The 24556-nt window shown below is 42.1% G+C and overlaps 2 long non-coding RNA genes across 2 annotated transcripts in view; one reads left to right on the top strand and one right to left on the bottom strand.

The window, feature by feature from the left end:
• The window catches only part of LOC101902884 (uncharacterized), a 484977-nt gene that overhangs the window by 89409 nt on the left and 371012 nt on the right, over nucleotides 1-24556 (bottom strand). The window lies entirely within an intron of this gene.
• On the top strand, nucleotides 7524-13790 carry LOC132343132 (uncharacterized). Its single transcript, XR_009491832.1, has 2 exons — nucleotides 7524-7897; nucleotides 13493-13790. It is a non-coding gene; the product is annotated as an uncharacterized lncRNA (long non-coding RNA).

Genomic DNA, 24556 nt, shown 5'->3' with positions numbered 1-24556 from the left:
TATCATAGGCGCTGAAGACCACGGTTCCTTGGTCCCCCAGCCTTGTCCTGACAACTTCCCACCTTTCGAGGCCTGTTTTATGGAGAAGCTTCTGGTCTTTTTCACTTCCCTACCTTTCTATTCCCAAGAGATGCTACCTTAAAAGTCACCCTTGAGAGCACGCTGGAGGTATTACGACTGTCCCTTATAGCCCCATGGAATATGTGAAATGAAATGCTTCACCCTTGGCTCAGGGAGGCTCCTCTGTGAATTCTGCAGCTCAGATGATAACAGTTTCTCTCCTTCAATGCCCCCCATCGCTGTTTCCACCAGACCACCACCATCGTCTCTTATTAGCCAATATAAGACTTGTAATTTCTCGATGGAATTTTTGTTGGGGTAAAAATCACATACTTATATAATGGAGGTGGGAATTGATTTACATGGCGATAGCATGCGCTCTGAAGCGATACAGTATTTTAGAAACAGTCATTAGCCCAAAAGGAAATTTTAAATGGTAACAGTCAAGTAACCCCACGAGCTGGCAGCAGAGCCGAGACAGGACAGCACTCTTGGCCAAGTTCACATCCATCTGAGCTCTGAGACTCCACAATCTCAGCCCCTGTGGAGGTTCAGGTTCCTTTTATACTTGGCAGGATGTTATTTCCTGATGCACACAGAGTAAGAAAATGGTTTTGGGGGAAGCTCTTGCAGGGCTCCAACAGTATCAAATAACTTTTCACAAAATATCTTGATGACCTAACTGGAAATTCATCAGAAATGTACAGATTATACTTACTTCGTGAAAATGTTCTTTTCATAGAATTATGTACTAGGTAGGAGGACCTGTGGGATTATCCAGTCTAAATCTTCCATTATAGATGAAAGTACCAAGGTAAAGCGAAATTAGTTGTCTGGGCTTGATCAATTATATGCTCAGAAAAAAAGTTAGCGGACTGGAAAAACGTCGTTGTCTCTGTGTAGATGGATTCAGTGAGAACGTGTATGTATGTGTACTTAATAGAAACCGCTGGCAGTGGGGCCTCCCTGGTGGCTCAGATGGTAAAGAATCTGCCTGCAATGCAGGAGACCTGAATTCAATCCCTGGGTCAGGGAGATCCCATGGAGGAGGGCATGGCAACCCACTCCAGTATTCTTGCCTGGGAAACCTCGTGGACAGAGGAGCCTGGTGGGCTACAGTCCATGGGTTGGCAAAGAGTCGGACACGACTGAGTGTCCAAACACACACACTGACAACAGCAGTGAAGAAAGTGAGAGAAAAGGCAATCTCGACGATCCTAACACATGACAACTGTGTACTGAGAACTCAGAGCGCCGAAACCGACATCTCCTCCGTACATTTCTCACATCTGGCTGTGGGTGCTGACATGCCCACCGTTAGAATCCTCCTGTGGACCTGAGATTTTTATCAGCACGGAAACTCAGGTAGTATGCAAATCACTGTGCATACAGAATGAAGAGTTAGCTCATTCTTACAGCAGCATGAATTAAATGATCAGCATATACAAGAGTGAGACAGGACAAGCAGATTGATTGGGAAGAAGCTGAGGGAAACTGGAGAGCTGCGGTGTCTAGTCCATCTGCCTAACAGAAAAAAAGCAAGAGGGTGCAAAGGATGGGAAGGGCTGGGGAGCTGGGACATTTGAGGATTGTGTGGCAGAAACACGAGAAAGGATTTATAAGAGAAAGTCAGAGAGGGGCCAAAAAAGAACCTTTCCTTCTTGGTCATTCAGGATAGGCTGATGGACATCTGTTCCATGAATAAGAAATATCAAATTCCTTCTAAGCAAGCAAACTTGAAAGCAGATCAGTAGCAATTTAAATAGCAATCTGTTTAAGGAGAACACGGCACTTGGGGTTAGGAGGAAGACATGGCAGTGTAGCCCACATCTTTTAATAGACCATCGAATAGCTGCATGTTCTTGAGAAAACCATTTAAAAGTGAGTGTGGGAATCTTTCTATGTAAAGCAAGGATGACTGACTTTCCAGGAGTACTTACAAGAATTGTGTCTGACATAAATGCGGCAGATATTCAAGACCTAGTACATGGAAGAACTAAGGGGGGATTCTCTGTGGCTGGAAACTTACAGTTATAAATGGAACATCCTCAGTTGCCAAAGTCCAGTCTGAACATTCTGGAAAATCCTCAAAGGATGGGACTTCCACCACCCTGCTCCCACCCACCTTCTGCACCAGTTTCTTCTTGGCAGTATTGAAACTCAGAATCTCTCTTTCAGCCCGCAAAATACCTGCTGAGGGTCAATTAGGAGGATGATTCCTTGCGGAAACAGAGGTCACAAGGCCTGGGGGGATCTGGGGAGACAATGTCAATCGCTCCCTTCATCTCCTTCCTTCTGCCCAGTGTTTATTTCCTTCAGAGACGCCAAGCATTTGGTGCAGAGTTGAGAGAAAGCAGAGCGCGCAGGACTCTCACTAAAGACCTGTTGGTTCCTCCTGGCAAAATTCTGAGCTTCGCTGAGGCATCAATGCCTCAGCTGGTATTTACAACATCACTTGATATTCACCACAGTGTCATCTGTAAAATGCACTCAGCTAAGGTTTTGCCACAGGGGACCTGAAATTCGAATGTAAGAAGAGAAATGCAGGAGACCAACGCCTGACAGCACCTGGCTTTCAGAAAGGAATTATCTGGGAACCGTGTGCCCACTTTCCACCGGACGGTAAGCACCCAGGAATGATCCAGAGGGATGTGTGCGATTTTGACACTAGAGTTTGGAGGATAATGTGGGCAGGGATGTGGCTAAGGACACAGACTCGCCGGGTCTCATGATTCAAAAAAAAAACCAATGATGAAATTGAAAAAATTTTCTTTACCTATTTATTTTCTCACACTATGATTCTATAGTCTTGAAAACGGTGATTTCTTTAAATCAGTGATGAACTATATAATATTTAGATTTTACTCTATAGATTCGCTGATTGTCAGATCTGATCCCTGCATATGTGTTTAGGTGGTCCTGATACACCTCAAATAGAATCCTTATATAGCTTAACACTGTATACACGTAGTGTGATTGGGTGGGATTTTCAGCGTTGGAAGGAAATCTATGACAAACCTAGAGAGCGTATTAAAAAGCAGAGATATCACTTTGCCAATAAAGGGCCGTCTAGTCAAAGCTATGGTTTTTCCCATAGTCATTATGGATGTGAGAGTTGGACCATAAAGAAGGCTTAGCACCAAAGAATTGACGCTTTTGAATTGTGGTGCTGGAGAAGACTTTTGAGAGTTCCTTGGAAAGCCAGGAGATCAAACCAGTCCATCTTAAATGGAGGGATTGATGCTAGAGCTCCAATACTTTGGCCATCTGATGTGAAGAGCCAACTCACAGAGGAAAGTCCCTAATGCTGGGCAAGATTGAGGGCAAGAGGAGTAGGGAGAGACAGAGATTGAGACGTCTGGATGGCGTCACTGACTCAATGGACATGAGTTTGAGCAAGCTCCGGGAGATAGTGAAGCGCAGGGGAGCCTGGCATGCTGCAGTCCATGGGGTCACAGAGAGTCAGACAAGACTTAGCGACCGAACAAAAAACAGCGACAACAAATACCACGAGTGGATACTTTTAGGTGACCATCTTTAGATGCCCTCGTCCCCCACACCTATCACATGACATAAAGCAGCCTATGGACATCCTAAGTAGTTACTGGGAACCTGAGAGGACCAGTCTCCACGTCACTAGGCAGTCGTCCACCCCGTGAGAGAAGCCACACACTGAGCAGATCCCATTCTGCCTTTTCTGGTGTCCCCGTGGTTCCCTGCAAACCCACTGGAGTGTCCACAGGCCCCAGCCCCTCTGAGAGCCTTCATGAGGAGCCGTCCCGACTCATCTCGTTCTCTTGAGTTTTACCAGCCATGAGGCTGCTCTCTTGGATCCACTTTCCATCGCTGAACTAGTAACTGTGGGTTCTCTTCTTGTCTGGAGACACAGCTAAGTCCATATCCGTCTCTCTCTCTCTTTCTACATGTAAAATTTTTCAATAGTGAAAGTAAACATACTCTTTGTTGTTAAAACTTAAGGTAAGGTAGAACGTAAAAATTGGGCTCCCATATGTACACAAAACAGATGTTTATGAAGATCATAATGTGGGTGAAATCCTGCCCCTTGTTTTTTCTCTAGGAACGGCACCACAGGTGGTTCTATAATTCTCTGTGCTGATGCAAGCTTATATCTCTGTTTTGATTTCTAGTTCCTTTGGTTTGATGCTTATTCAGACAATTTGTTTAGCTCCTGGCTCCACCGTTCCTTCTTCAGTGTTTTGCCATATTTTTCACTCCTGGCTCCAAGTCTGCAGATGAAGGCTACCAAGGCTGGGTTCTTACCACAGAAAAACCAATTGAAATGTGCAATCCTGGATTGGATCCAGGACTTGGAAGAAAATCATTGCAAGGACTTTACTGGGCCAACAGATGAAAAAGGAACAATCTACATAGATAACAGTATCCATGGTTAAAAACAAACAAACAAAAAACAACCTTCCCACCCTCCCCGCTCCCAGGAGGAAAAAAAAAGTTCAGTCAATATTTAACTGTGGAACTGAATATCCTTATTATTAAAAGAAAACATACACTTAAGAATTTAGAGTTAAAGGAGCAGAATTTCTATAACTCACTCTCAAATAGTTAAAAAAAAAATAGATAAAGTATAAACGCTAAAATGGTGACAACTGATATATTTGAGTAGAAGGGATACAGGGACTTGTCTTGAAACTTTTCTAGGAGCTGTAATCATACCAAAATAAATGTAAAATTAAATGCCAACTCCTGAATGAATTTAAGCAAAATGAGCAAGTAAATCAAGACAAACAAAGAGAGAACGGTAAAGAGAAAGGAGGTTTTTGTCTAATGGTCTATCTTGGCCCCTTGAAGTTAAAATTACGCGTATTAGGATAAAAATTCCTCAGAAGTCATCAAGCACAAGTCACCTCACTTGCAAAACAAAATCAAAAGTAGTTGCTTTTTCTAAAACAATGCATTTCCAATTCTCTGTCTTAAGCACTACACAGGCCTTGATCTCTGTTGCAGGGAAATGAGTGAAATTTAGTTGCTTGAGATTTCTCTACTCCAGAATTTATATTAAAATTTACCAGAAAGATAATGAGCAAGAACTTAATTTCTTATAATTGAAACAAGAGATGATAGACGGCTCGGTTCAGATTCCAGACGTCATAAATCCTTTCTAAAATTGACGGTAGGTAGACTGAAACATAACACACAAACACACACACACACTCACACACACTCTTACCTTTTAGCCCAAGACTACAGACAGTTTCATTTTTGTAAGGATTGGTATCCTTACAAAACTGTGGACAGTTTATGGTTTTCAGTAACATGGCAACATTTGCTATGTGTATAATAGCAGCATCTAAAATGACATAATAAAAAAAGAATTATCTGTGATTAGAAGTGAACTGTTAAAACTACTCTGGTCAGTGCCAGAAATCAAGAGAGTTTATTATTTCAGTAGCTGCAGTGAAAACCCCCTCTGGGCGCCTAGAAAACCTACCCCCTGAGCTTTTCACCCATCCTCCTCACTGACGCGGTAATGGGCTTTGTTAAATTCAAAGACAGTTACGTCAGCAATTTGTGGTCTCTCGTGGATTTTCCAGGCCTATAAAGCACACAAATTATACCCAAATATTGGCCTGAAAAATTAGTAAGCTATACGGTTTGTGTTATTTTAGCCAAGCTTTACTGGAGTAAAAGAAACTCAGGGACCCTAAAACTCAGTAGTTTCTCCACTGCTTTATTATTTTCTTTTTTGGTGGGCTCAATTCTGATATGTTAATGCTGGTTTTTTCCCTCTTCTTTCTTTTTTTCTTATTACATGATTTTTATTATTTTTGTCTTGCTTGCTTGTCTTTGACACCCAAGGACAATTTTGGCAGCTGTTAATTAACATTATGTTTTTTGCACCTTTATAAAACTCTGTTCTTTGGCTTTTGCTTAGAATTGAGTGACTCAAAAAGTATCTAAAGTTATCCTACATTTCTAGAATTGCCCATGAATATCCTTGAATATAATAATACCCGTGTTACAAGTCACAGATGCCTGGCAGGCGCTGAATCGATATAATTCCATACATGAGTGTGAAACAGCAGTTGATTGGAGTCATAGCTTCGGGCCGGGCCAGGTAAGAAGGCCAGGTAAGAAGGCCAGGTAAGAAGACTGAACTACTAACTTCACAGCTTCGAGAATGAACCTCTGCAATGATTTAATGACCAAAAGCACTTGAACGAGGAAAAGCCTGAATCAGCACCAGATCCGCACTTAGAAGCTTTGCTCTCCTGTGGCCAGTTTCTTTTTGTCTTTTAAATTTGATGATACTTTTGTACTTTACAGTAAAACGCAAGTATGGAAAATTACATCTACACAGCAGAAGGAGTTAAGCTGAACATCCTTATAAACTCCTTGTCTCCCGTTCCCGTTGCAACTCCTCCATCTCCATAAAGAACCGTCATGCTGACTTTTACAGCAATAAAGATACAAGGAAGTGCTTACTATAAAAGTCAGGACAGTGGTTATTTGTGGCCGAATTGGTAAGCCTCACTTTCTTCACTGGAGTACTGTGAGGGACGATGGTAGCGCTAACATACAGGGGTGTTCGGAAAAACAAAGCATAATAAACGCACGCACACACACACACACACACACACACACACACAAAAGGTAACATGCCCAGGAGTCCTACAAGCTATAAAACTCTCTACCAAGAGAAGTCTTATTTGACTTACAGAGTCTCGGGTAGGGGGTCTGGAGACCAACCTAACTGTAACCCATGAATCTGACGAGATGTATTGCTCATAGCTGTTATCATTCATATTTATGTGCGGGGAGCTGCAGGGAGCTGGGTTCCAAAGTTTTTCATAAGGTTATTTATCCAGTAGGCAGATAATTATAAGTAGCAATGGGGAAACATAATTGATAACAAATATGTGTTTACTTTAGACTACTGATACTTTGATATGACAATTTCCACTAGACCTTCGCATATTTTCCACACTTCTGATATTTAATGTTCATAATTTAATTCCCACAAACACTAGTACCGAGCTCCGAAGGTCAAAAACCCAAGAAGGGAAAGGAGACTTGGCTGAATGAAGTTATTTACATACTTAATCAGGGGCCGAAGCCCAGGAGAAATGCAAATCGCCATGTTTCCAGGGAGGGAACAGTAGTATAGTCTTTGGCCAGCGTTCACACCCCCGGAGACAAACAAAAGCTCTGAATTTCTTCCCTTGAACTTCTTTTGTGTATGTGATCTTACTCGGTTTCAGTTTTCAAGTTTATAGAAATAATCTTCTGGGTGAACCAAGGTCATAACAGCAACCTGGGGTTTAACTGCTGATCAAGCAAACAGGATGTCCAAATATTTCCCCAAAGCAATAAACCATCAGTTAATGGTGTCATTCCCACCCACAATGCCCTCTTAGACCAACAGGAAATGTACCTTCATTTGCTGCCATGTGCCGGAGGAGCCGTTTTAAACAGTATATAAAAATGACCGCATTAGGATTTCTAGTTCCAGCTAAGGAAGCTAACTTTTCAGGGAATTACAGGGTCGGTGTCTCCCCAACTACCTAAGTCTCTTTTACTCAGTTATCACGGGATCCTGCTGGCTCCTTTATTTTAAAATAACAATAGGAAGTACTAGAGAAGGATAGGAGGCTAGAATTTACAAGACTTTGTTAGTGTTGCTTCAGTTGCTAAGGCACGTCCAACTCTTCTGCTACACCATCGATTGTAGCCCGCCAGGCTCCTCTGTCCACGGGGCTCTCCAGGCAAGAATACGGGAGTGGGTTGCCATTTCACTCTCCAAGCGATCTTCCCGACCCGGGGATAGAACTCACGTCTCCTGCATTGCCTGCACTGGGAGGTGAGTTCTTTACCACTGAGACACCTGGGAAACCTTGACTTCAGTCCAATTTCTGTCTCTAGGTGGTTATTTTACAGGTGACTTTAAAATAATAATGGAATTCTAAGAGGTCTGATTTAAATTCTGAACACTATTATGATTTATAACCTCCTCACATGATAAAAGGCTTTGCTGTAAGTTATAAGGGGTGTGAAAGAGTTAGTTGCTCAGTCATGTCTGACTCTTTGCAACCCCCTGGACTATAGCCCACCAGGCTCCTCAGTCTATGGTATTCTCCAGGCAAGAATACTGGAGTAGGTAGCCATTCCCTTCTCCAGGGGATCTTCCCAACCCAGGGATGCAACCCAGGTCTCCTCCATTGCAGGCAGGCTCTTTACATTCTGAGCCACCAGGTAAGGGGTGTGTCATCAAAATAAACTGTGGCAAGGATGAAGGAAAGTGGAAAAACAATAGCCAAAAGAGGGTTGGAGGCGTTGGGTAGTCTTGGTGGGTCTTAGGAACACCTAAGAGATATCCCACAGGCCTTGACAGGCTGACCCTCTCGTGGCACTTCGCTATGGCCTGGACGATACCATTCATCTCACTAAGTGGTGAGGGGTGTTTTGTCGAGAGCTCTCCTGGTTCACGCTGGATCACAAAGTTGAAGCTTTTCCTTTCAGATCCCCACACATGACAGAAGTACTTACCATGTTCTGAGCTCTTGTTGTGGCCGTAAGTCCAGAATCTTCTGATGTTCCTAGACCAAATTCCCTTTTCCCCAGATCTTAGTTCTGTTTTTTTAAACCCCTTACCTAAACTCAGTGAATTTCATGTTCATATGCTCATTTTCCTATTGGGTCATTTTCAAATTTCTCATTGATTTATAGTTATTTATAAATTCTTGATATGAACTCATTACTACTTATAACTTCTAATTATATTGATTTTATTTGCTAATGGCTACATTTTATTGAAATTACATTTTATACTTTAAATAGTACAAGAGTTTAAAATATGTAAAAATATTTGTAAATCTTTTAAAAATGTGGTTTGTTTATTTATTTTCTTGTTTAAGTATTCCTAACCTGAGGTCAAAGATATTTTATTCTGATTTTTAAAAAAATGTTTTACATATGCACATGTCTAATCTGTCTAGAAGTGACTCTTGTATTAGGTATAATGCCTTTTCCTAGATCAATCAACTGAGAGCCACTTATGAAACACTTTATTTTCCCCCAACTAGTTTTTAATGTGATCAGTGAGCTTCCAACCACGTGTTAGATCTTTTTCTGACCCTATTCTCCTATACTGGTTTGCCTGTACTCCTATGCAATATCAAAAAGCTTTCATTACTATAGTGTTAAAATACATTGATGTCTATTGTGTGCTTCCATTTTATTACTATTTTTCAAAATTATATTTGGTAATTTTGGTCCTTTGGGAGCTTCTTATTAAGAATTTTAGGACCTGCTCCCCCGGACTTCCCTGCTGACTCAGACAATAAAGGATCTGCCTGTAGTGCAGGAGATCCAGATTCGATTCCTGGGTTGGGAAGATCCCCTGGAGGAGGAGACAGCAGCCAACACCAGTATTCCTGCCTGGAGAATTCCATGGACGGGGAGCCTGGCGGGCTACCGTCCATGGGATCGCAGAGTCAGACAGGACTGAGTGACTAACTCTTTCACTTTCGGGACTTGCTCATCAAGTTCCATAATAAATATGTTAGAATTTTCATTGGAATTACAGTTAATTTATTAGCTAATTTGGAGAAAAGTCAAACTTTTATTACACTGCTGTTTTCACATCCATGTATATGGTACATTTTATCATTTGATTAGCTGCTATTTTGCTACACTTATTCCTAGATACATTATGCATCTATTTTTCTCACTGTTTATTGCAGGTGTATAAAATACTAATGATTTATTTTTGTTGAGCATTCATCTGGCAACCTTCTAAATTCCAATAGTTTATTGAATTTCTGGATTTTTTTTCTAGTGGACAATTATATTTAACAAGAGCTATCATAAGTCAGAAAAAAAAAGACAAATATCACATATTATCATTTATGTGTGGAATTTTAAAAATGATACAAATGAACTTACAAAACAGAAACAGACTCAGAGGCATAGAAAACAAACGTAAGGTCAGCAAAGGGGAGAGGAGGAGGGGTAAATTTGGAGCTTGGAATTAACAGATATGCATCACTGTATATAAGACAGATCACCACCAAGGACCCACTGCGCATCACGGGGAACCATATTCAACGTCCTGTAATCACCTATCATGGAAAAGAATCTGAAAAAGAACACATATATATACACACTTATCTGAACCACTTTTCTGTACCCCTAAAACTAACACAACACTGTAAACCAACTGTTCTTGAATAAAATGTAAAAAAGCAAGACAAGGTTGAATTTCTTCCCCTCACAATTCAGAATCCCAACCCTGCATATGAACTTCTAAGTAATTTTAAGGAAGGAGCTTGATTTTTGCTATTGTCTCACATAATCTCAAAACCTGTGCTTTGATGTAAAATGAGTCATGATAAAAATGCTGAGCTATTATTGACAGAGAAATACAGCAGTGATTATTCCTGAGTTGGGAAGAGTGCTTAGACGCTTCTCTTGTGTTATCTCACCGAGAATTAAATTCATGTCCTGATAAACCACTCTTGTACCTATTAGCCACAAAAAATACATGCCCACCTAAAAAGTTACCATACGGTTAACTAGGGAAAAACTTTAGCACCAGCAATTTAATAGAGAGATAAGTCAAAAATAAACAGATTCAATCTTGTCTAGCCCTACTGTTTAATTCTGAAAAAAAGGAAAGAAAAATAATGGAAACACCTACATCTACTCTTGGTGAATTTACCCTCACCCCCAACACACACATACACTTAATTGGTTCCATGATTTATATGGTGTGCTTTATGCTCCTTTTCTACCCACTCACAATATTACAAATATTAATCATTTTCCATGGTCAATTATAGGGATTATAGCCTTGTGCTGTGTATGTTCATAAGAAATATGACATCAAATGGAAACATGGTCTGCTTTTTGTTTCCCCCACCCCCACCCCCAGCTGTTCATAGATCATATTTTGATCTCTAAGAGAAAGGAACATGGATATCTCAGTAAAGAGGCTAGAAAAGCAAAGAGTAGACAAAATTAAATGAAAAGAGAAAACTCCTCTTGGAAAAAGCAAATCACATAAAAACTCCCAGAGAATGAATATTTTTCATGCATGGACCCCAGGTTCAAGATATCAGAGAGCAATGTCCATATTCAAGCTACTGAAACCAAGAAAGCAACAGCTGAGAACCTACTGACGTCAAAGACATTGGAATTACTGAGTTTCTCTAAGTCTCAGCACTTGCACCAGCCTTACTTTAAATGTGATCCGAGTCGGCGTCTCTGCTCTCCAGATGAACTCTGGAAGGAGGACGAACCGAAGGCGAATGAAGCGGCAAAGCAAGCAGGCGCGTGCTCCTTCCAGGAGCTCATGTTCTTTTGTGCGTAGTCAGTGAAACAATTCCTACACTTTTCCTCAGCGTCTCAGCCAGATGTGTATTACATATTTTTGTTCAGCAGAATCAGAAATTCAGAAACCATGTCAGATTTGAGTAAATAGGACCAACTTCTCAACATGCTAGCAGTTCAGGGAATCATATATGGAACACTGTGTATCATCAGGATAAACAAGGTTGATCTGCAGTAAGGAATAATCCCAGCACTCGGTGGGTAATAAACACAATAAAACCGTACCTTTTGTCCATCCTATATAGTATGTAGAGAAAAGATTAGCAGGGAAATTTGTGCATCAAAGTTAAAGAGAGATGTAGGCTAGAGGCCACTCCATCTTAACAAGTACTTGTGGGACCACCCAGCAGGAGAAGGGGTACACCACACCCCGGGTCTCAGAGTTTCTGCCTGTAAGTGACACACACCATGTGTGTTCCTATTTCCGGGCTTAAACTCAGAAGAAGCGAGGACCTGCGATCTTACCATGTGCCAAGAAAAAAAGAGCTGGAATAAATGATAGCAGCCTTAATGGCCTCATTCCACTTCATAAAACTTGTCCAAGTCATATTCTTCACCATCGTGTGCTTAGTCACTCAGTCCTGTCAGACTCTTTGCAACCTCGTGTGTGTGTGTGTGTGTGTGTGTAATTTTTTAAGTCCCTCCTCCACTCTCCAGCATCCCCTGCGGTGACCTGCCGCCTGGCTTGTTGTTATTTCTTTACTAAAGGCTCAGAGAACCATGTGATTTGGCTCCTTCCAGAAAAATGAATTTGCTGCAAAAACTTTTTTTTTTTTTGCCTTTTACTCCGTCATGGCTAAGGGAGACTGTCTGAGTAGCGGAGGGAACTATTATATTTCTCTGGCATTTGTCAGTGACTGAGAAGCCTGACAGCTTCCCTGGTGGCTCAGTTGGTAAAGAATCCGCCTGCAGCGCAGGAGACCCCAGTTCAATTCCTGGGTTGGGAAGATCCGCTGGAGAAGGGATAGGCTACCCACTCCAGTATTCTTGGGCTTCCCTTGTGGCTCAGCTGGTAAAGAATCCACCTGCAGTGTGGGACACCTGGGTTCGACCCCCGGGTTGGGAAGATCCCCTGGAGAAGGGAAAGCTGCCCGCTCCAGTGTTCTGACCTGGAGAATTCCATGGACTGTACACCTGAAGCTTCAGTGCCACAAGATTTTCAAGCCAAGAACCCTTGCGTGACGCTTCTGACAGCTGAAGTCAGTGTGTACAGTAACAATCACATGTACATTGGGAGAATTAGCTAAGTGCTTCAGAGCAGCCCTTCATGGAACCAAGGAGTCAGAAATCAGCATGTCCAAGTTACAGAGCTAGAAACAGGGGGCAACAGAAAACACAAGCTGCAACGAGCCAGTCACCAGACCCCCCAGTGTCCAGGGCCGTTCTGTCTCTCTGTTTACCAGGGGGAGGCCGTGAGGTTACAACAACCCGTGAGTTTCCATAAATTACAGAGGTGCCCATCACCATCTGCCGTGGCAGGGGATAAAGTAACACGGCAGTGCAAGGAAACTTAAATCAACCTGTTTCCTTTAAGATTCCAAATAAAATCGGGGATATATTAGTGAATATCTCTTTGGCTATTCTTTTAAAGTTGAAAGGAAGTAAAAGTCACTCAGTCGTGTCCCACTCTTCGTCCATGGAATTCTCCAGGCCAGAATACTGGAGTGGGCAGCTTTCCCTTCTCCAGGGGATCTTTCCCACCCAGGGATAGAACCCAGGTCTCCCACATTGCAGGTGGATTCTTTACCAGCTGAGCCACAAGGGAAGCCCAAGAATACTGGAGTGGATAGCCTATCCCTTCTCCAGCGGATCTTCCTGACCCAGGAATCAAACCAGGGTCTCCTGCACTGCAGGCAGATTCTTTACCAACTGAGCTATCAGGGAAGCCCTTTTAAAGTTGAGGAGGTGCTATTTATTTTGGAAGTAAGAAAAATACCATTACTAACAAATAGAGATGTTTCCTTGTGCTTCTTTCTATGTTATTCTATCCCAAGGCAAATAGGTAATATTTCCATGATCACCATCATTCTTACGCATACTTTTAATACTGTTCAAAATGTTCCAGCAACAGAGAAAGCACTGGGCTAACAAGCTGGATCACGCGGACCGCTGCCCCGAGGAGCCTATCACCTAAGCCACGTCTGATATCACGCCCCAGGTGTGGAGAGAAGTGCGAAGGGTAGAGTCCGCTGCATAAGCAGTGATGGACTTTTTCAGGATCATCCGCCTCATCTGCCTGCGTTGAGATATGACCATCCCTGGACACTGCCTTTTCATTTAACTTTCAGAATGTTCTAATTATTAATGACATGCCAGCTTATGATTCAGATCATAAATCCTCATTTTCTGCAACTTTTTAAAAATCCTCCCCTCTCTGGAGAAGTGGAAGTGAGGAGAAAAGATTGTGTGTGTCTGTGTGTGTGTGTGTGTGTGCGCACTCACACATGAGCACATGTGTGCAGCCGTGTCCAACTCTTTTATGACCCGTGGACTGTAGCCCACCAGGCTCCTCTGTCCATGGATTTCACAGGCAAGAATACGGGAGTGGGTTACCATCTCCTTTCCTAAGGGATCTTCCCAGCCCAAGGATAGAAAGTGTGTCTCCTGTGTCTCCTGCATTGGCAGGTGGACTCCTTACCTCTGAGCCCCCTGGAAAGCCCCTACTGTGCCTGTGACCTGTCCATAATAGAATTCCCATCCCTGGAACTGTCCCTCATTAGAAGAAAAAAAAAGACAGAGAAGAGCAAAAAGCACGTCTTTATAACAGCTTTCTGTCCGTGTTCTTGCCTGTTCGCACCTGGTCTGAGAATCCCTCTGACAAATCATCTCACTGGTCTTGGCTTTCCGACAGCACAAGATCAAAGTCTCTGCACCTCTGGATTAATGTCTCTGCATAAGTAAATACGGCACTGATACACTTTAGGGCTACGTGAAGAACCTTTGGCTTAAGCAGCAAAGCTGACTTTTTTTTTTTTTTTTACAGAAGCTGACTTGGAATATTACAATAGGGGGAAAAAAACAGCCAAGAATTTTGTGATATTTATGCTTAGAGGCTGAGCCAGCAGGACAACATTTATGAGGCTTTTCCAAGCGAAGTCCACCGATCATTGGTAGATGGCTGGGCTCTGCTGAACATTCTGTATTTCTCATCGTTTATGGGATCCCTGTTGGCCCCAGAGTGCTGTCTGAGAGTTGGGAATGCGAGACATAAATCTTTGCTGGCCCTTTTAAATGAGACGTCAGTTGTCTCAAGGGAGAGTGGCCCTGGGTCAGTTCCTCGTAGGAACCTGAGGAATAATGGAATAGAGAATACAGGTCACGGTTACCCTCAGAGGATGGATAACCTTCCTCTAGGCCTGATGCTTCTTTACAGGGGTACAAATATTTCTTTCCTAATTGCCAAGTCCAACTTAAGCTTTATTCTTGAAGGAACCAGGTGTCTGTGAAATGGAAGCCTGCAGCTTTGAGGTTCTTCTTTCCCCTCCTTCTCTCTGTCTATCGCCCTGTGTCTCTGCAGCTTATGCATGTAAAATTCATATTATATCATCTTACATGGGTTATTTCCTAGTTTTTTAATGTATTATTTTTCTCCCAAAAGGGTATTTTTCTGAATATCTGACTCATCTTTATAATCTACTCACCTATTAGTTTTCAAAATCTCTGCCAACAGTAAGTGCATCATAAATAATCATTGACCATATGTGTGAATAATTTTGGCTTCTTAAAACAGTTCATTGACAATCCTTAAAAACATAACCAGGACATGCTGAACTTCCATTGCCCCCTGGAGAGAACGCTAAGTCTTTCGCGTCCTCCCCTTAACTCTTTCTGTGTCTCTGCCCATGTGATGGACTGAGTGTTTTTGTCCTATCAAAATCCATGCTGAAATCTTAAACCTCCAGTGTGATGGTATCGGAAGCTAGGGCCTCTGGGAGGTGATCAGGTCCTGAGGGTGGAGCCCTCATGAGGAAGACTAGGGTCACAGAGAGCTCCCTTGCTCTTTCTTCCACACAAGGACCCAGTGAGGACACAGGCATCGTTGGACCAAGAAGAAGGTCCTCCCCAACACCTCGATCCTGGGACTCTCAGCCTTCACAACTATTAGAAACAAACTTCTGCTGTTTGAGGCACTTCAACTATAGCACTTTGTCATATGGACTAAGGCATCCCAGAATCCCACGATGGACCTTGTGTCCATGGCAACCCAAACATCTTCCTACTGCCCAAAGAAGAACGAGGATGGCCTTCGGTAACTCTGGAAGCCCTTTCTGGCTTTTCCACTTGTGAACTTGAATTTACCCTTCAAGTCACAGGGCACATGTTACTTCCTTTATATATCCATATTTGACTCTCCACAGGAACCTTCATTAGTACTCAAGTGACACTTTGTAACTGTCTTTACCACATCAAAAATCACACTTTAAGTGTTACACTGTGGTTATTTGTTTCCCAGGCACGCCACCTCTCTCTCTCTCTCTCTCACACACGCAAATAGCATGCACATTTCCCTAGCATAGATATTAAGCACCAAACATAATGCCTGAAAAACAACGTACTAAATATATTTATGCAGCGTGTATTTGTGGAATGAAAGACTAAAATAATAATGGATGGATGGATGGATGGATGGGACAGGTAAGAATTTAGAGATTTAACAAAAGATCATGCTGAGTTTGAATCCTGTTTGAGCCAGTTCTAGCTTCTGATCTTGGGCAAGTTCCTTGTCTTTCTCAATCTTCAGTTTTCCACCTCTAAAATGGAGTCACAGAAATACTTTCATAATAGAGTTTCGATAAAAGTTGCACAAATTAATTCATGGAAACGGTTGGCTGGGAGGGATTGGGGGCAAGAGGAGAAGGGGACGACAGAGAATGAGATGGCTGGATGGCATCACTGACTCGATGGACGTGAGTCTGAGTGAACTACGGGAGTTGGTGGTGGACAGGGAGGCCTGGCGTGCTGCGATTCATGGGGTTGCAAGGAGTCGGACACGACTGAGCAACTGATCTGATCTCTGAACGGTTGGCAGTATCTGGACGATGAGGAAGAAATGTAAAAAAAGGATGAAAAAGGAGGTGAAGAGCAGGAGGAGAAGGCAGACGGAAAGGTGGGAGAAGAGAGAAATGAGAAAAGCAGCGAAAGGAGACGAAGGGGAAGCAGCAGCGATGAACCTGATCTTCAGCAAAGAGGGCGGGGAGGCGAGAGCAAGGCAGACGGGACCCGCCGGAGCAAACGACAGCGCTTCCCAGGACCCCTCCCTGAGCTGGATGGGGATGAAAAAGAGAGTCACGGCAAAAGAAAATTGCCACATCATCCCTGTGAATATCTCTTCAACTTACACAGATGTTCAGAAGACTGGATGAGTACTTAAAAGAAACATCAGTTACAATGTTAAGCAATAAATGTATGAGGGGTTTTGGTCTCTTCAAATATTTTAACAATAAATGAAAATGTCACTGAAAGATAAGACTCTCATGGTGTATTTCATTGGGCAGGACACCACAGTGAGGGCAGAGCAGCAAAGAGATATTCCTAAGACAAAAGCATCCTAAGTGTGGGAGGAGCCTGAGGAAGCTTGCTACAGGAGGATTTTTTATCACCGCAGTATGTTGTCCCCCCACCGTTATGACATGAGTTAAAGAGGAAAAAAGGAGTGGGGCTTTCCAAAGAGTCTAATTTCATTATCAAAACAATTCCTGAATCAATTGTCAGACCTACATCAAAGCCATTGAAAATAAATGAGGTTCCATGCACCGATTTCAAGTTGGATTCTAAAGGGGATTTTGGTGGTGGAGAGTCTGGTTCAGTGTTCCTAGCCCAAGGGAAAATGGAGACAGAAGAGAGGATTCTCCTTTAAACTTACGAACAAACATTATCCCCAAATAAGTGAGACTTACTGCAATGAGCTTCCCCTATGGCTCAGTGGGGAAAGAAACAATCCATCTGCAAAGCAGGAGACATCTATTCAGTCCCTGGGTTTGGAAGATCCCCTGGAGGAGGAAATGGCAACCCACTCCAGTATTCTTGCCTGGAGAATCCCATGGACAGATGAGCCTGGTGGGCTACAGTCCACGGTTTCACAAAAGAGTCAGACACGACTGAGCGTCTGAGCACGTACAGTGTGATGCGGGCTCGTGTCTCCAGCAGCACCCAGAGGCACCTCCCTAGATATCAGGCCACCTTTTGCTACTAATCAAGTAAATCCAGGAAAAAAGGAGTCCGCATAAATCCTTCATAAACTGCCCCTGCATACTTACCTATTTGTCATTACAATATACAGCATTCTTACTGTTGAGAAGGTTCTGAACAGCATTTATCTACAAACACAGACACACACACGCACACATACGAAATAAATGAAAATCTCTCCCATCTTGTCTCTAGTCCCCTAAATCTGTGATAAACAAATATTACTCATGCCAAGGATTCTGCAACATGTATATCAAGTCACATTGTCACAGGGGCTCAGGAGTGGAAACATGATGGAAAGAAAACTGGTTTTTAAGAATTTTAATGACCTCTAAGTTACCTGCTTATTTCAAGAAATGTTCCACATGTGAAAAAGGAAGTTCTTTAGCTAAAATTATGTTTCCAAAGTGTTCTTCTGCACAAAATGTAAAAAAGTGTGGATTTAATTTTAAAAGCTGCTATATACATGTATGGGCACATAACCTTGGCATATACAACAACCCAATAGCAACATATATATGTGTATACTGTATATATACACGTACATGTACATATATTCCTTGGGAGTCAGGACAAGATCCAGTATCATTTTTTGCCCCAGGATGCTCAAACAAGTGATTTGTACAGAGTAGAACTTCAATAACTTTCTTTTCTTTTTAATGTACCCAAGCTGTAACCAGAGTGGGTACATGTGCCCACATACATGCAGTTATTGATGTCATTATAAAAGTGATTAATAGGTCCTCAGAGGTCTTTCAGTTTCCAACGTGCTTGCCAAAATGAGTGGGCTCTGGGAACGCTGGGGAACCGAGGGTCGGAAAAGGTCCAGTTTCCATCTCCCATCACGTCCCCCAAAGCTGTGATTATTTACAGAAGGCCAGGATGTGCTTGGCACCGCACAGCTCATGGGGCAAAAGCTCTGACTCTGCCCAGTGGGGTTTGAGGAACCAGGCTCATAGGACATAAAAGACAAGTAAGAACTGGCAAGAGTGAGGAGCAATCTAAGCTTGCGGCTTAAAATATCATTAAAATAATCATTAAAACCAGGCGCCTAACACACCCCATGATCTAGGCCAAAAAAAGAGGAAAATGTGAGATTTTTCACCCTGCAACCACAGGCTCCTTTTGTAATTGGTAGGCATCAGGAAAGGGAGTGATGAATGGCTTCCTACGTGTTCTAGGAGAGAGTTTTGAATTTGTGCTGGTAATGCTGCTATTATGGATCATATGCCCACAGTTTCATGGCTTATGCTGGGATGTATACAAGAGTGATATGCAATTGTGATGGTTTCAACAGGAAAAACTATCAGGATATATAATTTGCAAAAAAGAAAAAAAAATGAACATCTTCTTGAAAAATGTTGAAGTGCAGGCTGATACCCGCAGTGTGCCATGTAAGGGCCACAGGTGACTTGATTTCCAGAGAAAGGCACATCTTCCAAATGCTAATTCCCCAAATACAGGAAGTTTCCTGTGAAATGACATCAGGCAGAATAATATCTCACAAAGACGTCCCCGGCTTATTCCCAAGAAACTGTGCAAATACTACCTTACTTGGCAAAACGAGTCTTTGCGGACATGATTGAGGGTCTTGATCTTGGGAGACTATCCTCCATCACAATGGCCCTGATGATAGAAAGTCCAGTCAGAACAGAAGATGCGGTGATCACAGAAGCAGAAACTGAGATGATGGGAGAATGAAACCACAAGGCAAGGAATGCAGGGAGCCTCTAGAAGCTGCAGAAGAGGGGAAGTGAATTCTCCCTAGAACCTTCAGCAAAAATGCAGTCCTTCAGGAACCCTGACTTTAGGACTTCTGACTTCCAGATAACCAAGAAAATATATTAAGGCATTTAGGTTGTGGTAATTTTTCACATTTCTTTGAAAGGTACAATTAAGAAGATGAAATAGCAAACAGCCCGGGGGAAATATTTGCAAAATACATATCTGACATAGGAATTGTATGTAGAATATGAAAAACCCATGAACCTGGACAATAGATCAAATTATTCTATAAAACAGGCAAACACTACCAGATACTTCACAAAAGAAGGTATTCAAATACTCAACACATAAAAACAGGCTCAGCATCTTTATTAATCAAGGCAACGAATGCTAAAACTACAGATAGATAGCACTACATACCGGAAGCCAGTCAATCCTAAAGGAAACCAACCACAAGTGTTCATGAGAAAGACTGATGCTGAAGCTAGAGCTCCAGTAATTTGGACACCTGATGTGAACAGCCAGCTCCTTGGAAAAGACCCTGATGCTGGAAAAGATTGAGGGCAGGAGGAGAAGGCAGCAGCAGAGGAGGAGATGGTTGGATGGCATACTGACTCGATGGACATGGGTTTGAGCAAACTCCAGGAGATAGTGAAGGATGGGGGAGTCTGGCATGCTGCAGTCCATGGGATCACAAGGAGCTGGACGTGACTTAGTGACTGAACAACAAAAACATACAGAATGGCTAAAATTAAACAGAATCTCAACATCAAGAGTTGGCAAGCATCACAATGACTTCTAGTCTCACACACTGCTGATGGGAGTGCAAAGTGGTACAACTACTTGGAAACTAGCTTGTTGTTTACTTATAGGCTAAACATATATTTCCCATCTATGACTAGGAATTCAGCCTAAACAAGTGTATCTACAAAAGGACTCATACATACTCTTTGTGACCCCATGGACTGCAGCATGCCAAGCTTGCTTCCCTGTCTAACACCAACTCCCAGAGCTTACTCAAACTCATATCCATTGAGTCGGTGATGCCCTCCAACCATCTCATTCTCTGTTGTTCCCTTCTCCTCCTGCCTTCAATCTTTCCCAGTATCAGGGTCTTTTCAAATGAGTCAGTTCTTCCCATCAGGTGGCCAAAGTACTGAAGTTTCAGCATCAGACCTTCCAATGAATATTCAGGACTGATATCTTTAGGATGGACTGGTTGGATCTCCTTGCAGTCCAAGAGAATCTCAAGAGTCTTCTCCAACACCACAGTTCAAAAGCATCAATTTTTTGGCATTCAACTTTCTTTATAGTCCAACTCTCACATTCATACATGACTACTGGAAAAACCATAGCTTTGACTAGACGAACCTTTTTTGGCAAAGTGATGTCTCTGCTTTTTAAAATGCTGTCTAGGTTGGTCATAGCTTTTCTTCCAAGGAGCAAGCATCTTTTAATTTCATGGCTGCACTCACCATCTGCAGTGACTTTGGAGCCCAAAAAATAAAGTCTCTCACTGTTTCCGTTATTTCCTCATCTATTTCCCATGGAGTAATGGGACCAGATGCCATGATCTTAGTTTTCTGAATGTTGAGTTTTAAGCCAACTTTTTCACCCTCCTCTTTCACTTTCATCAAGAGGCTCTTTAGTTCTTCTTCACTTTCTGCCATAAGGGTGGTGTCATCTGCATATCTGAGGTTTTTGATATCTCTTCTGGCAATCTTGATTCCAGCTTGTGCTTCATCAGGCCCAGCATTTCTCATGATATACTCTGCATATAAGTAAAATAAGCAGGGAGACAATATACAGCCTTGACATTCTCCTTTCCCAATTTGGAACCAGCCTGTTGTTCCATGTCCAGTTCTATCTGTTGATTCCTGGCCTGCATACAGATTTCTCAGGAGGCAGGTCAAGTGGTCTAGAATTCCCATCTCTTTAAGAATTTTCCACAGTTTGTTGTGATACATACAGTCAAAGGCTTTGGAGTAGTTGGTAAGGCAGAAGTAGATGTTTTTCTGGAACTCTCTTGCTTTTTCGATGATTCAGTGGATGTTGGCAATTTGATCTCTTGTTCCTCTGCCTTTTCTAAATCCAGCTTGAACATCTGGAAGCTCACAGTTCACATACTGTTGAAGCCTGACTTGGAGAATTTTGAGTGTACTTTGCTAGCATGTGAGATGAGTGCAATTGTGCGGTAGTTTGAGCATTCTTTGGCATTGCCTTTCTTTGGGACTGGAATGAAAACTGACCTTTCCCAGTCCTGTGGCCACTGCTGAGTTTTCCAAATTTGCTGTCATATTCAGTGCAGCACTTTAACAGCATCATCTGTTTGGATTTGGCATGACTCAACTGGAATTCCATCACCTCCACTAGCTCTGTTCATACACTTGACTTTGCATTCCAGGATGTCTGGCTTTAGCTGAGTGATCACACCATTGTGGTTATCTGGGTCATGAAGATCTTTTTTGTACAGCTCTTCTGTGTATTCTTGCCACCTCTTCTTAATATCTTCTGCTTCTTTTAGTTCCATACCATTTCTGTCCTTTATTGTGCCCATCTTTGCATGAAATATTCTCTTGGTATCTCTAAGTTTCTTGAAGAGATCTCTAGTCTTTCCCATTCTATTGTTTCCCTCTATTTCTTTGCATAGATCAGTGAGGAAGGCTTTCTTGTGTCTCCTTGCTAGAGAAATATTAATCAGAATTTAAGAGGAACAGACAGCGTGGGTGAATCTTGAAAATACACTCTGAGTAGTAAATACTTAACACAAAATAGTACATGCTCTGAGATTTCAATTACATGGAACTTCAGGAAAGGCAAATCTAATCCATGTCTGTCTGTGGCCAGAGAAGAGAGGAACTGGCTGTAAAGGGACATAACCTTTGAGGGCAACAGGGTGGTTCTATATTTTGGTTGTGGAAGTGATTAGAAAGAACAATGTCTCAAAGCTTACCAAAGAGTACACTCAAACCTGGCTTCATTTGTGAAGCTTACACATCGGTAAGACTGATGCTTTCTCTTCCCAGAACCGAACTACAGAAACATCTACCAACTACACACATTCATACTGAACCTTCGTTTTTACATCAGATTGTGCTGATATTGTGTTTCTTTTATTGGATGAGTTCCTTTCCTTGTGGTGTTTAAATAACTCCAACAAATAGAATCATGAATGCACAGCACTTCATGAATACTAGCAGTCGGTCCAGCCATTACAGAGCTGTCAGATTTTATGTGATTCTGCTCTCTTTGGGGCCTCTAGTGCAGGCATTCAGCTCCACAGAACAAGGACTGAATACTGGTGACAAAAGGTAGGTATTTAAGGAATGACAGAAACAGGAAGAAACAAATGTCTAGGGAGAGTCATTAACCGTCCTCGCTGTGATGAGTGATTTCCAGAGACCAATATGTGGCTACATCAAAGTGTCCCTGTATGCTTTTGAAGAAGGTTATTTCTGTCTGCTCAGAGATGTTATGAAATGTTACACTCGGTGATAACAGTTACTGCTCCTCCACTCCCTCGTGGGGATAGAATTACAACACGAGGGGATAACAATTAAATATTATTAGAGCCTGTGGCTTCCATGGTTAGCATCCATAACTTAGCATGTTAAAAAGGACTGAAAGTGGGTGGCATTGCTGAAAAATTCACTCTGAAACAACAACCAAAGCCTTGAAAAAAATAAATGGCCATCCCATCAGGAGGCCTAAAGTCAAGCCCAGTTAGAACACTGCACCATCTTAGAACTATTTTGACTTTCCAGAGCTTTACTGATTTTTTAGAAAAAATTCCCTGAATCATCTCACTTCAGATCAAACAGAGTTGGAGCTGAAACAGCAGGCAAAGAGCAGTTCAGTAAAATTAATCTTTCCTCTAGCTGTATATATTTTTTATTATTTGTATGAAGGAAAGTCATGTGGATATGCCAGAACTGATGGAATATAAAAAAGTCACTCCTATCTCAGCTTGAAACGCTATATCGTGTGTAAAGCTCATTTACGGTTCTCATTCTGATGTCGTTTCATAAAATGATGTCATGAGTAGCAAAAGAAAACATCAGGCAAACAGAGAAAGCCATCTGAAATTAAAAGTTTTCCAGGAAAATGTCAAAGAGGACAGTAAGGACAAGGATAATGGAAAGATAACTATCTGAGGGTCTCCGGGGAGAGAAACTTCTAAGAAGCATCGAAACGTGGTATCATGATGTCTGCCGGTAACTTGAGCCAACTTCAAAGATTTCCTTGGTGGATTACACCAAAAGGACCCATTATCAGAAAGGAGTAGTTAATTAAAGTGAATTATCAGAATGTGCAACTTGTCTTCAATGGAGCACAGCTGCTGAGTTACACTGTAAAAATGAAATTGGACCACTCATCTTCTTAGGTACCTAACAATTTTTCTTTGAACTGGATATCTGAGTTTTAAAACTGGAACAGAAGGACACCAGGAAACATTGTTTAGCAGATGTCATATTGTAATGAGCTTTTCTTGATGAATTGTAATCATTCTACAAAATATCTTTTCTGGATATTTAAAACATTTTAACTCTTGCTGTCTTGGAGCGTTACTTCCATCATAAAACAGCCCTTGTCCCAGATGTGCGTTTTAACTGTACCGACAGTGCCTGCAATCCGTGGAGCCGCACTATTTAACGCCACTGCTTCACAAGGAGGAATGGAGACTGAAGGTCACAATATAATAAAAGCATTTTCTTAGTCATTCCTGAAAGGAACTTGAAAGGAACAGGTGCATAGTCAGGGAGGAAGACTGAGCTGATAGCATAAAAGACCTTTTCTTTTGTTCTTATTTTTTTCTTTTCTTCCTCAGTAGGTTATAAAATATATATATATAAATAATAACAAAGCAGGCTTACACAAATACAAACAGCAAGTGTGAAGAAACGATGGCACGGACTGCTGATAAGAGAGGAATGCTGCACAGCTTTCTTTTCCTGCATCTTTGCTGTACACGCATCTGGGAACTTGACAAGCTGTCACAAGGCGGAGGAAATAAACAGATGTGGACTGCTGATAAGAATCTGGTGAACATTCAGAGCCTGGCGCTGATTTGCCCCATGGCTTGCTCGTTATCGGAACACCATTATAAACTCTCACCTGGGGAAGCGCTCCAGCCTGCCCGAGCAACTTGCATCTGGCGTCAATCGTGGCCATAAAACCAGCCCATGAGTCATCGAACAGCCCAGGTGTCTACAAT

This window comes from Bos taurus, chromosome 19 (assembly GCF_002263795.3).
Source record: "Bos taurus isolate L1 Dominette 01449 registration number 42190680 breed Hereford chromosome 19, ARS-UCD2.0, whole genome shotgun sequence".
Lineage (NCBI taxonomy): Eukaryota > Metazoa > Chordata > Mammalia > Artiodactyla > Bovidae > Bos > Bos taurus.
The sequence above is the reverse complement of the archived record's forward strand: the minus strand, read 5'-3'. Positions and strand labels throughout refer to the sequence as shown.